The sequence below is a fragment of the Sturnus vulgaris genome, chromosome 5, assembly GCF_052056855.1.
Source record: "Sturnus vulgaris isolate bStuVul1 chromosome 5, bStuVul1.hap1, whole genome shotgun sequence".
NCBI lineage: Eukaryota > Metazoa > Chordata > Aves > Passeriformes > Sturnidae > Sturnus > Sturnus vulgaris.
Window position 1 is genome coordinate 25,337,017 of NC_142247.1, and position 14,732 is coordinate 25,351,748.

Consider the following 14,732-nt stretch of genomic DNA (forward strand, 5'->3'; position numbering starts at 1 on the left):
TGAGCTGTATTGACTGCTAATTTTTTAAAATTATTTTGATTATTGTTCAGGTTGTAGTTCTCTGAAGGTGGCCCTACATCCTGTATAGCTGTAATTTTAGCTAAGGTTTTATGACATGTTGGTATTTGTCTCCTAGCAAAAGTCTCACCTTGGGAAAAGAAGCTTCTTCACTTGGTTCTGATTTTAATCACCGAGTAAACTGAGTTGGAAGTGACCCATAAGGATCTTCCAGTCCAATTCCTGGCCCTGCACAGGATCCTCTCCCGGAGCCATGTCATGTGGCCAAGAGTGGCTGCTATTCTGAAATATTACAGAAAGGGTAAGAGAGTTTCTCAGTCAAGAGAAAAAATCAGTCAAAATCTCAGTAAAGCACCTTGTTCTGTGATTGACAATTTCTTGCAAATAAGAAGGAAAAGTGTTTGTGTCCTTTCGTGTTGAGTATATCAGTGTATTGCTATAAATTTTTTAAACCAAGATGAGTTTTATGGTTGAAATTTTAAATGTTTAACTATGCTACGCATATAGACAATGTCATGGGATATTGGCAACATAGTTTGAACAAATTATGGTAGTTACTGTGGTTTAATAAATTGATTTGAGCAAATTGGTTTGTTTGGACTTTGTGGACCTGCTTTCAGCATGTGGAATAAGGCAGGGCAGCTTTGTGGGGTTTTTTGTTGCAAGTACTGGAAACAGTTTCAAGAAACTGCAGTGAGGATGTGATGAACAACAAAAAGATTTAAAGAAAAATATCTTTTTGGTTTTCTGATTGCAGATGTAAGGGTTTTGTTAATCTGTCTGCACAGACTACTGCGATGGCTGGAATGGAGCTATGTTGTCTATTTTCATTTCTTCTTTGATTTTTTTCTGCAAAATGGGAGATACAGCTAACTTTTTGTTATTAGTGAATAATACCTGTTTTCTTTCTCTGCCAGTGTTCTATATTAATTGCTAATGTGCCAATTTTAAAATAGTTCTCCTAATGTTGGAAATGATGGATATGTGATGCATTTGAATATTGAAGCAGTGGTATTTTCCTTCTATTTATAACCTTTCTTTGGTCATTGGATCCTTGTTCTGAATATATTTATTTATTTTTGAGATGTTTGTAAAGAACACCTCCAGAGATTGTTAACATTTGTCAGCTCCTGGAATGACAGCTCCAGTCACTATAGAAGACAAGTAATTTTCCTCTTGAAGGAAAGGGATGCTAATCTCCACATACAGTAACATGTTTTGAGAAACATAATGCACTAAGAAAATGTACCAATTACTTGGCTGAAAATTGCTTCCCTTCTGCAAGATAGACAATCATAACATTTTTGGACTTTTTTTACCAGTTTCATAACATAACTCCCTCTTCTACAAAGTTGGCAACAGGAAGTTTGAGAGCAGGCTAGTACTCTGTCAGGTATTGGAGCAGCATTGTACTGTGGCATGGCATTTCAGATTCTGAATCGTGTCCAGGCTCTGTATTATTATAATGAGAATTATTAAGCATACATATGCTCCTATGTGTTTTACTTACACAGCTGAAGGGTGATTCTTACACTGTTGTCCAGGATGGGAAGTTATTTTTTAGGTCTGGTTTCTTAACTGGCTTTCAGAAGCATTACTGATTTTTACATGCAAGTAATGTGGAGGTTGTAGGTGGAAATGATATGTGTGTGCATGAATGAGTGTATGTCTCAATATAATTATTGGCATAGCCTAAGCCAAAAGAGTGAGGAAAATGGCAATTATATTAATTGCATATAATGAAATTTTTAATTTACTGCGACCTATTGAAACTATCACTGACCTAATAAAGACTATGCCTTTTTACTTGTATTGTTTCCTGTTTGAATCAGCAGGAGTATATTAAAGCAAACTGCTTAATTGTTGAGAAATTAGATTTGGGATGTAGAATGAAAACAAAAATACAGTAATATAAAAATTGACTCTATTTAATAAGCAGTTAGACAAAACTATCTTTTTTAAGATGTTTTGTGCCACAGGCTTATGACATTAGCAAATGAGTCATATCAAGTCAGTTCACTTGAAAAGATTTCTAATATTTCAGCTGGAAGCCATTTGCAGTTATGTCTTCTGAAAATAAAGAACTTTGTTGCTTTCATTCCCAGCCTTGTGGGACTCCAATGGGGCAGAAAGATAGTAAGTGGCCTTTAAGGGCAAGGAGGAATAAAGGAGAGAAAAGGCTTGATTACAGCTCATTCTGAAGATACGTTCTTAAACTATGACAATGGATTTCTGAAATGTAAATAAGAGAGTTGGAGTTGTGTCCAGCCCCTTTCTGCTGAGTGTTCCATCCCATCCCACCACTGTGCTTTCCTGTTGCTCAGACCCAGCTGTGAAGAATGTCCCTCCCATGCCCTGCTGCCATCCCTTGTGTAGCCTTGTCTCTCCATCTCCCGTGAGACCTCACTCTGTTAGCAGCACAGGTGTTGGCTGCTGCTGCCCTCTGCGAGGGAGTTGGCAAAAGGAATTGCAGAGGTGGAAGGAGATCAGAAAAGTTTGGGATGAAGTTCAAGTCCTGTGCAGAGTTGCCAGAACAACAGGTTTCTGGTAGGATATAACAGAAGCAACTAGGAAAAAAGTCATGCTAGCATGAAGGCTGGAACATCTGTTCAATGGTTTAGAAAAAGTTTAATGTTCGACTTCGCTAATGGCACTAAAACTTGCTATTGTTAATGTGAATGATAGTGACTCACTCCAATGTCTGATGAGTTTTGAGAGGGATGATTCCAGCTGGAGCTCTGCAACTGTTGTATTTGAAGTCATAGCTTTTTGCTGGAGAATTCCAGCAGGAGAAAACCTATTTTGAGGTGTCTTGTTATGTGTGTTTTTGGCATCTGACTAATCCAGTTCTATTTTTTGTCACTAGCCCTGATTATTGTCTGTATTGGTGTTGTGTACTAGTGCTTAATTCCATCATTAGAACTGATACATCTCTAATGTTAAAGTTTTGTTTAAATCCTTTTGTACTTGGCTTGTACATGAGGAAGTACATAGCCTAAGTAAAGACTTTATGTAAGGAGGATTGTTGTATTAGATGTAAGCCTGGAAATCCAATTAACTGCTCAACAACTTGAATTTTGTTCCAGAAAGACTCTTTGTTTTTTTTGTTTTTTTTTCTCCCCCCCGCTCTGAGCGATTTTCATCATCCCTCTCTTACTTTTAAGCTAGTTGTATCTTTAGAAAAGTAATAAAAGCTTATTTCCTTTGTAACTTGGTTTCTATACTCATAGCTGTCACATTAATCTGGTGTTAGTATTAGATTTTAATAAAAGGCTTTACATAGTAAGAAATAGCCGTGCTGATATTATAGTGTATTTCATATAATTTAATTTTTTGTTTCTAATATTTATGCTTTTGGTATATTGTGAGTGATATTGGACTTTGCCAGACATCTTTTATAAATACCAACCAAACAAAACCCCAAATACTGGAGTTACATTGAAGGAATACTAAGACAGTGACAAAAGAAAAAATCTGAAAGGGTAGAAATCTGCGAAGTGTTTATCTTCTACCTGGCTTTGAGACTCAGGGAAAGGAAGAGAATATTAACAGTGAACTAATGCTTCTTATTTGCATTTTACATTAACAGTTGCACTGAAGTTTTCTTTATTTTGTGCAGTTAACATAACACAAGATTTGAAAATGGGTTGTGGGATTGTGGGTGTTATAATCTCCTTGGAAGGTTTGTATGGGGCATGTTTGTATAATTAATTACTACAAGGTTAGAGGCAATCCAATTGCTTTCCACATCTTGATAAACAGATTAATCAGTTCAGGTTGCTTCCCACCTATGGGCTAAGTTTTGGCTGGTCTCATGGTTGAGATGACAGCTACATCTTGTTGGCTGAGGCAATGATGGAAAAGAATATGGCTGAGGTAGTGCTACTTCAAACAAACAAGAAATTCCCATATGTCCCTCTTGCAGGCAAGAAAAAATTGCCTATTAAAAATTCCTACAAGTTTTTGCCATTTTCTTATTTGTTATCCATCATATAATATCTCATGGCTTTTTTCTAAGTGACAACATTATAGTTTTAATGAGAAAAAGGGGGAACCCTTCCTCCCATCCTAAAGAACTGTTAGAAGCAGTATCTTTATATGTAAACTTGATTTAATATCTGTTATTGGGGAAGGGGAAAAACAAGAAGAAATTTGGTTTTCTGTAGAATTTCCTGTGCCCACCAGTTCACAGATCTAAACCCTGCCAGTACTGGATGTTCAAATTTAATACAGCTCCTAAAGATTCTTGTTTTAACACTGCTTCTTATACTTGCCACCCCAAATTCCACTGAAGCCTTTTTTTTTCAGTACAGCACCTCTGGAAATTGAGATAAAGGTGTTAGGTAAACTTAGGCCATGTGCAGAGTAATGGGCTTGTGATATTTTTTCCTATTCTCCAGGCTGGACCTTGATCTAGTACAGGTTTACAAAAGAATGAGCTTGGACATGCACCAAAGATACCCAACAACCTACAGGAGAGAACAATGACCTTTGCTATGAATTCCCAGTGATTTAGTTCATTACTAAGAAAGTGAGACTGGATCTCTGTGTGAACACATCCATGTGTGCTAGACATGTACTAGACACTACTCTGTCTAGTTAGTGTGGGGTTTATGGATGCTTGTAAAGCATATATGTGCTTTTTCTGTTAAAAGAGGTTTTTTTGTGATATCTCACTGCTTACAGGCTCTTGTCATTGTCTGTAGAGACACTGGTTTCTGACCTTGGCAAATTTGCTGTAATTATTTAGTAAATCTAGTGTGTGAAGTAGTGTAGAGGAAAAAACCCCCACTAAGTCATAATTAACTACAGCCTCAATAAGCTCTGTATGTTTTTAAAAGTCAATGGCAGAGATCAAGTCTAGGGCTGTATTGCCTTTTTTTTTTTCTTTTCTCTTACCTTTTTTTTTTCTTTTCTCTTTTAACAGAATTAAAGTTATTTGAGCAGGATTTCTTGGAATCTGGCTTCTTGAAACTGTCAAGGTTTAAGAAAAACCCTCAAACAACAAAGCAACAAACTCTAATTTTCTTTCCTTTTATCTTTTTCTGATAACAACAATAGAAGACTCATCTTGTTTAGTTTTTCTAACATACTTTCATAAGAATTAAAATCCAAATACAATTGAATATATTCATGAGAAAGATTTACTTTCGAATTATGTTTTCAGTTTTGGAGATCTTAATACTCTTTGCAAAGTGACTGTTCCAATTTCAATGAAAACTATTCCTAGTTGCTTACATATGAGAGAGCAATTACATGTAGTTTTTTGCTTGGGAACCTGAAAAGAAAAGTGGAATTCTTGTATGTCAGGGAGGAAGGACAGGGTGAAAGTGTCACAGATACGGTTTGTGTGTCTCCTTTCTTAGTGATGAGAAACTGCTTTGTTTTGTCAGAGGCAGGCCCTGCGTGGGTGGGGAGACACTGCTGTTACAGCCAAGATTTATATTTGCATTTGCCAGCTGGTCTTTTTGTTTCTGGGGTTCTTATTGTTAAAGTTTAGTTTGGAAGGCGAGCCAGAATGATGCTGCTTAGGATGCTTTGAGTTAGTGACTGGCGGGATGGGAATGTGGCTTTTATCTCTTCTGGGAACTTGATATGATAGTGTTGTGAAAAAATGGCATAATGATGTTGAAGTATGTATCTTTGGTGATATCAGGACGTACTGATATCTATCTCATGATTGCTGGGCTAATATGAGGGAGAAGAGAAAAAAGCAGCAGTCTGCTGCCCATCTCAAATTTCTAAATGCCATACAAGATTTGCAAGAAATAAAGAGGAAGAAGTGTCAAAGTTATATGCTATAAAAATATCCGGTGAAGTGATTCAGAGGCTTGAATATTTATATTGCCTTATTAACAGGAGTGACATTGGTTTGTCAAGGCTGTTACATGCACTGAGGTCCAGACTGCTGCTTAATTTGAGCATGGCAATCTATGGGTAATCATTAGAGGTGGAAAAGGGAATTAACAGTGATCTTCTCACATAACTAGCATGATTACTGTCAATGAGTAGGCGTGGAAAGAGGAAGAAAGAGATTACTGTTGTATGGGCTGATCCTGATGAATGTCATCCCGTTTAGGGAAATGGGTAAAATATTCCTGTTCAAGAAAACATTGACAGAACTTTCAGTGAAGATGATGAATTTTCAGAATGATGGAAAAAAGTAAGAGAATGGAAGAGGAAGATCAGAGAATTGCAGAAAATTTATGTAACTTAAATTCAAGTAATGTGCTGGAGCTTACAATCTTTGACAAAATTGAATAATACCAACCCATACAAGGCATCTTGACCGGCAACTCTTTTCAAACCAGTCTAATTTAATTTTATAAATTATAAAGTGGCAGGCCTTTTCGAGTCAGAGAGACTTTAGATGAGATGCAACTTGCCTTTAACACCTGGACACTTTTTTTTTTTTTTTTTGCATGCTGCACTTTTAAGCAAAGAAAGAGAAATACATGGTAGATGAAACAGCTGCAAACTGAATTAACTAGTAGTTAGGAAATTGTACAGACAAATTGTATGAAGCATCTGCTCTTGAATAGGGGACTGGGTGTGTTTCTGGAGGGTTTAGTTTGGGTCTGCTCAGCAAACTTCTTCACTTTGCAGGTGGCCATGAGGAGGAAACAGCACAAAGTTTGGAGGACAGGATTAGGATAAACATGGTGGAGCAACAATCTACAAAAAGTAGGGGAAATTTAGTAAGGACTTTTGCAGCATGCTACCCTTTGGAATAATTAGCTGCAGAGTCACAAAGTGAAGGAAGTTTTTTGCTTTAGAAAATACTGAAAAAAAGCTTATGGTAACTATATTGGATACTACACTAAATGTGAATCTACACTGTTCTGCTTGTTTAAATATAATTTATAAATAGCATTACATTATGTTGTGCATATTAGGATATTGGCAGAACTTATATATCGTGTCTGGGGCACTGAATTTAAAGAAAAATGGGATAAGCAGCAGAATCAACAAGGTAAGAAAAGTAGAGAGAAGAAAGAACAGTTAGAAGCCCTACTGAGAGCAGGAGAAGAAGAAAGTTAATTTGCATTGAGGCAGATTCAGGTTAGATGTTAGAAAATTACTTTTCTGAAAGTGAGTGAGGTACGTAACCTCATCTAATGCCTGGGGAATGTTGTGGAGATTTCTGCTGCTGGAAGCCTCAGTGAGAGAAGCTATATGGATGTCTGTAACAGAAGTGGTTGGTTTTCCCAGGGATTGTATGACCTACTGAGACCTCCTTAATGTGTTGTCTTGCTTTCTGGAAAGTTTTATTTGAAGAAAAATAAAAAACCAGCAACCCAGAGCAAAAAATCCATTTATGAGTCAACCAAAATTGTTATAGAGCAGTATTCCTCAGTAATATGTAGTGTGGCCTTTTAATATGAGATTGCTTCTGAGATTTCTCACTCATCTGTTTACCAGTTACTATCATTATTCTGATCATTTTTTCCTAATGGAAAGCAGAATAAAAACTACCGTACATCATGAACTTTCTTAAGGGAAATGTCAAAAGTGTCATTCATTTGGGAAATTTAAATGCCGAGTCCTTTCCTTGGACTTCTCTGCAGTGTGTCATACAGTGTTTTACTTTAGTCTTTCAGAAAACAATGCAACATAAAAAAAGTGCTTGAGGTGTCAGCTTTTCCATTATCTCTGTTGTTTACTGCATACTCTGTTTATAGGGACTTGCTGTAGCATTGCATGGTCCAAATATTTATTGTTCAGGAAGCAGCATTTTAACTCGTTTACATGACAGGAAACATTATAAAAAATCTTTTATGTTGATTTACTGTCAAGGCAGCAAAGCATATCACTAGTAATTTTATTCTGTTATCTAGCTAAATATTACAGATTTATTTATTTATTTAAACTAGCTGCATAATGTTGGGATGTGTACCACTATGCCTCAGAAATCTTTTTGAGTATATTTTATATTCACATTCTTCCTTTGTCTGCCATTTTCAAATGAATGTGCATTCGGTGATAAGTTACAGATTCAAAAATTTTAGGTGGTACAGAGAGTGCCATAAACATTTTCTGAAAAATGCATCTTTTTACCTAATCTGTTGCCTGCCTACCTAAGGAAATGAGGCATATGCCATTACTCCATCTCTATCTGTGTTCTAGCAGCTAATGGATCTTCTTGCCAGTTTAAAGAAAGATCTTAAGAATGTTGAGGTTTTAGAGGTTGCATGAAAATTGGTATTGATATAGAGTAGAAACCCATGTTTATTCCCCCATTGTGAAGAAGGAAGGGAGACTCCTGCTCTTATGACCTTTATTTTCAGCATGTGTTGTTAGAAGTGGGTCGATGCATCTCTGGGAGAAAAGGGAACAAGAACTCTGTGTTGAGGAGTCTAGGATTAAATTTGAGCCTATGGTGGTGCAGGCAGGAGTGTTTTTGGCAAGAACTGAGCAGATGCATGTCAACTTGTTTGGTCTGAAACAAGAAATCTGTACAGACTTGGTGAGCCTCTGGCATGTTGGGTGGATATGGGCTGTTACAAGGACAAATGTCAGGAAAACTGAAGGAAAACTGGGGTTTTTGAGGGACACCAGGCTAACTAGTTTAGCTGCTCAAGGAACAGTTAGTTAAGGCCCTTTACTTGTTATGTTCATGGAACTCTTCCTCCTGTTGACTGAAATCCAGTCACAGATGACCAGGCATGGACTGCAAATTAATTTTAAAAGACTTTTTATAATATTCTGATTCTTCTTTGATTGAACTGAAGAAACTTTTATAATACAGTACAGAAAATCTTGTGCCTTGCATTCTGTTTTCCTTCTGAAATCGTTCCAGGCCACTATGGCACTTCTGTGGTTGCATTTACCATTTTTTTTACCCTTTAAGAAATGTTAGTCATCAATTGCTCTTCCATAAGCAAGCATTAGAGAGCACCAAGGTGGGAGGAGGGCAGGGGAAAGGTTAAGGCAAGTATTAGCAATCACTTAACCCATAGAAAAGATCAGCCTTACAAATCCACAGACTAAGTTAAAACAAGAAATGAGGCATAACACATTACTATCTATATCCAACACATAGTATTAGGCAGATTGCTTATCTGATCTCACTGGCCAGCTGTCATGGGATGAGTGGAAGCTTCAGACAGACCCTGCTTCAGCCTCAGAACTTGACCACATTTTAAAATGAAGGCATCACTCTGCAAGCTCTAATGATGGCAAACCATATCTATTTATAAAAGTGAATATTTAACAGACAAGAGATAACAGATGAAATATCTTAATCATAATTAGTTATTACACAGGATAAACCTAAAGAACTCCAAGTAGATTACAATATGACATAAGACGTTAAACTATATCAAGGTTCCTATATTAAAGCTAGCAGAAGAAATAGTATTGATTCTATAGCTGAATGTAACTTACTACCAGAGTGATGATAATGTACACAGAGTTCTTCACTTAACCTCTTGGGAGTAACAAAGCAGGTGTCCCTACTCAAACAAGAAACTGCACAAATTTCCAGGAAAAGGTCTGGAAGATTCCTGCTTTGTCAAAGTTTGATGCAGCTTTTATAGTTTGTTAAGTCTGATGTTACCCCATTCACTATAACTGTGCCCAGTCTGTGAGCCAGTTGCTCACCCACTGCAGGACATGGTCATGCAGCTGTGAGCTGGACATTTTGTCCACAAGGACACTGTGAATCAAAGCTTTGCTGAAGTCCAAAGGAATTATATTTGCTGGCTTTCCTAGATCAGCTAGGTGGGTTACTGTAAGAGCCTGATGGAGAGATGGAGGCTTCAGATGACTCTTAAAATGCTGTTTATTGCACAGACGAGGTTACAACAGTTGAGGGTCGTGAGTGAGCCTAGAGCTGCTGGCTATAGGCAAGCTGTGTGTCCTGAAGGCCCTCTAGTTCTAGTTACAATGCATTACATACTTTTCATTACAGAGCATCTTAATACATGACTACCAATCAGCATCATACACAATACCTTTTATGTTTACATATAACCTATCAAAACTGCTAAAATTACCATATTATGTTAGTGACTAGCCAATCATTGGAGTTTGTAGTTACATGTTAAATTTTGGGACTTGTTTTGCTGTGGAAATTTCTGAGATATTTTCTCTACTTGCAACATTGGCTTTCTTGTTTGCCTGTGAAAATCCTTTTGTTTGGTAAAAACATCTTTTGTTTGATGTGGATTTATCCTTTGCTCTAAGCCATAAAAGACCCTTCCAACTCACTTGCTCTTTGCCTTCTAGTTACCCAGTAAGACTGGCTCAGCAATTCTTTTCTTCTATATCAAAACTTGCTATCATTTCTATTCCTTCTTCAGATTCTACATTCAAAAATCTTTCTGTTATACATACATATCTGTGAGACCTTCCTGTCAGGTTACCTTATCATGATAAAAGGAAATCAGGTTCAACAGGCAAGACTTTCTCTTCATGAAGCCATTCTGGCTGTGACCAATGTCTGGAGATGTTAATTGCTGTAACCAGGATTATGAATTCTTATGTGGTCTGCAACCCAGCTGAATCTTAAGTGTTTTTTATAGACGGATGCAGAAGTGTTTTGGGCCGGGATTAAGCAAAAGCATATCAACTGGCTTAAGTGAAAAAAAATCTAATAGTGTAAAAGTTTATATTTTTGTTTATTCTAATTAAAAGAGTTGACTTTTTTCACTTTAAGAATAAAAGACAAAGAGTAAGACAGAATGCTGCTTTTACCAATTCCTGAATAATGTAACTCATCTAGAAAGTATTATACCTTCTGAATAATACCAGAAAATCATAAAGTCTTTGGTTTGAGAAAAGTCTGAAATTCTAGAGGGCTGGAGATGTGATCTTCATTCCACAGGAATATCTCCATTTTTGTCTTCCACTTACAGTGAATTACTTGCCATATGCTCTGACTCACTTTCAGGTGTTCTCAAGGTGAATTGTTACTGTTGCTCTTCATAGTGCAAACTGTCATAAAAGCATGTCTCCTTCAAAATGCATAATTCATACTTATGATCTCATGATTTCCATAAAATGAAGTCAAGGACCCAAGTCATTTATCTTGAAGATATCTGCTCTCTAAACAAATATAGGACTGTGAATAAGATAAGTAGCTACCCAGGTGATGAACATCCATGAATCCTTGAGTCCTTGAAACCCTTGACCCTTGGATGATATAAACTTACATCATTTCCTTTTCACAGTACTGATCTATATGTTGGTAACATTAAAAGATATCAATTGCACTGGCATAATAACAAATAATATAGCTGATCAGTAGTTTGCATATTGAAGGTAATTCACAGTAAGACTTTGGATTGTTCAGAAATCTCTTAGAATATGATAGCACTCTTTCTGTTCAACTTTCCAAATCAGTACTTTGAAACTTCATAACAAAATTAAATTCAGTGAGACATCTGAGCTATCATCTTATATTCTACCACAGATCATGCTGGTATTGCCATGAGGTTAATTGAAATGTATAACTGCAGAAGCCAAACACTAGATAAACATTTTTGTTTCTACACTGGGAGGATATGGCCTCTGTTTCTCTTCTCATCAAAATATCCATGAAACCTATTTCATGTGGCCATCATTCAGAATTGCTGAGACCAGGACTCCTCAAAGAATATGAGAAGGCAGTAATCCAGTCATACTGGAATTCTGATTCCTAGAATTCTGCCAGCTTGAAGAGACAGTATGATATAATGAGGATTTTTATTGTTTCTCTGTGCTCCAGTGTGAACCATTAAGCCTCAGTCAGAGAGTTTCTCATGTGCTTCTTTTATGTTTTCTTCACTTCTAGAAGAAGTTATTTCTACAAAGTGCTTATAGTGGGTCTCTGCTCTGAATTTGTTCCTGGAGAAGCCTTTCTTTCTTTGTTGAGTATTGAGGAGCCACAGGGTATTAGCTGCCTATGTAAGCACCTTAGCTTCAGTGGCGTGAATAGCACCCCCTCTGGAAACTTGAAAGAACTTTGTTTTTCAAGATGGGATTGTTACAAAAATAAGGGTTGTTTTGTTTTGTTTTGGTTTTTTGGGTACACTTGGGCTATTTTTGTTAATATGCTTATATTTTGAAGTCGTATCTGTGCAGTATCAGTACAGTCCTACTGTAGTGTCAAAGTTATATTAGGAGTAGAAGTACTGTTAATTGTTCCCTGCAATATTGTACTAAGGAGTACTGGTTAACACCTGTAACTGAATGAGGTTTGTTGCAGATGGATTATTGCAGGCAGGAATTAACACAAAAAGCATTTGTAAAAGAGAGGTTCTGGGCATGTTGGCAAAGTTACTGCTTAAATTTAGTTGCTCCAACATATCTGTATGAAAGGCTGTGGTGCTTTGAAATCTCAAATCACAATCTGCTGAGCACGACCATGAATGATCCTTAATGGATTATTTTTAGTACTTTATCTGATAACTCAGTATTAAACTGGAAGAACCTTTCAAAAACTTGTTTATCTCTGATTAAATAACAGAAAAGCTGTTACATGGAAGGGGAATTTGAAGTCAGCAGCTAAATAAGTAATTGGAAAGAGCATTCTTGGCTTTATCGATATCCTATACTCAAGGAATTTGTTATGTGAGCAGTAACAATTTCCTCTGTGGACCCTGAGGAGCCACCACTATTGAGGAAGCCTCAACCTTGTTTCCAACTGTATGAAAAATCAGCAGGTGAGAGCGTTTTGGAAAGACAGCCAGAATCCCAAAATAAAGTTATATAGATCCCATAGGGAATTAGTCCCATGATAATCTTGTAAAACTTCAGAATACATCTGCTCTTTCAGCAGTGAAATACAGCTGAATCCAAAGTAATAGATCATACAGCAAATTGATACCATAGTCATGAGCACAGCCCTGTCTTACAGCATCCAGCCTGGAGCACAGCTTGAATAGATCATGCTGTCTTGCTTTGAGTAAACTCATAGCAAGCCTGAAGGCTATTTGCGTGGAGATCTAAGAGTCCTTCAGCATTGTCTGTGTTTACTACATTTCAAGCTATTGGCCTGACCTTTAATCCTCAGTTGGTCTGTCATTCAGCATTTGAAATACCTCAGTATTTGGTTCAGATTCATCTGGGGTGAAAACTTTGATCCTGGATCAAAGATACAAGCATAAAACTGTTTTCATCAAAATGTTGTGGTGCATTTCAGAGATATGTAGGTAGAGTTTTCTAACTTTCCTGATTTTGTCAGGTTGTAGAAGAAAAGTATTGAAAGTTAATGCTTCTTCCCCAGACTGCTGTTTAACACTGCTGAAAATTGTTCAAATACAACTTTCTTTGAACATAGCCTTTCCCCAGCTCCATCCCCTAGGACATCTTAATGTCTAATTAAAGTCTTGTAGTTTTTTTAAGCTTTGCCTTTTGCTGCAGTGGAAAACTCCCAAAGTTTCTGAATTCTGAAGTTTGCAAGCAAAAATTGAACAAGTTTCTAGGACCCTGACTTGAGGGAGTAAGTTTCCTTTTCAAATTTTTTTTCCTCTGCTTCCCAAATGAATTAAACAGTACATATTTTTAGGTGGTTGTATGTGGGGTGGTTTTTTTTGTTGTTGTGTTTGTGTGCGCTGTTATGGTCTATAGTTATGGTCTATTTTGGTTTGGTTTTATTCTTTTTTTTTCTTTTCCCCAGTCTCCTGCTTCTTCTGAAAATGAATTGTATTTTCCTTGGCATGCAATACACTTGGCCTTATGAGAAAAACTTTAATGCCAGTATTTATGAACTCCCAGAAATAAGGTGTCCTGTCTGGAATGCTATGTATCACAGGTTTATGTCAGCCTCTGTTGAATATGTGAAAGTTAGTAAGTTGTCAAATCAATGGCTCATGGCAATGTGGTACTGAATTGGTGTTGTCAGCACAAAGGAGGGTGGGTATTGTGCCTTAGGAGCTAGAAGGCTGTTACTCCTATAAAAATGAGCTGGTTTTAGCCATGGAAATGGTAGAAGATAACTGTGGCTTTGTGTTGGTATTTATAGCTTCCAATGCACTCTGTTGGAGTAGAATTTAATGGAAAGACTGCCTACAGTGAAAAGAAAGCAATGATTTTCACTGGAAGCCAGAAGGCAAGACTGGAGGATGACTGTTCCTTGTTTCTTATGTTCCCTCTCCAAGTACAACCTCTTTTCTGCTGGTTTAGATGGCCTCTTGATCTGCCTCATAAAAGAAAGTTGATTGGATAACGTTTGAGAGGCTCATCATTTTTGCTGGGCCTGCTGTCTTGACAGAGCCTGATCTGGAATGTTGGATCTCAAAGGTGTAGTACCTGATAAATTACAGGGACACCACTGCTGCTGCTTTTCCTGGCCAGGCTCTAACCAGCTTTGAGGCTGGGCTTCCAACCCTTTTCACCTTGGCCCTTGGAGTATGGCCTCTGAGCTGGGTATTGATCTCTTTAACACTCACTTCTGTACTACCACTGGGACCTTGTTGGTCTGATTTAGGATATCACCATTTTCAAGCTACAGTGTGGCTGCAGTCCAGGAGCTTGTTGTTAGCACTGGAGTCACTTGGCATGTATTGGGTGGGAAAATTGATGGAGTGCTTTTGACTGAGCAGTGTATGCTTCCAGAGAGAGGCTGGGTGAGTCCATTATGTGTATGTTACCTAGTTCAGAAGCAGTCATTAAACATGGGGCTGGTCATATCACCCTGTCTTTCTTTCCCATTGTATCATAGTAGCAATTTGCTCAGATGAAATTAGTTTTATTGTTCTGCTTGCTCAGGATGAAGCTCTGAGTCAGGG

The 14,732-nt window shown here is 37.3% G+C and overlaps 1 long non-coding RNA gene across 1 annotated transcript in view; it reads left to right on the forward strand.

Moving 5' to 3' along the window:
* The window catches only part of LOC148223592 (uncharacterized), a 143,121-nt gene that overhangs the window by 26,236 nt on the left and 102,153 nt on the right, over positions 1-14,732 (forward strand). Inside the window, exon 5 of the long non-coding RNA XR_015803826.1 lies at positions 137-319. This is a non-coding gene — a long non-coding RNA (uncharacterized LOC148223592). The remainder of the gene's footprint in view (positions 1-136; positions 320-14,732) is intronic.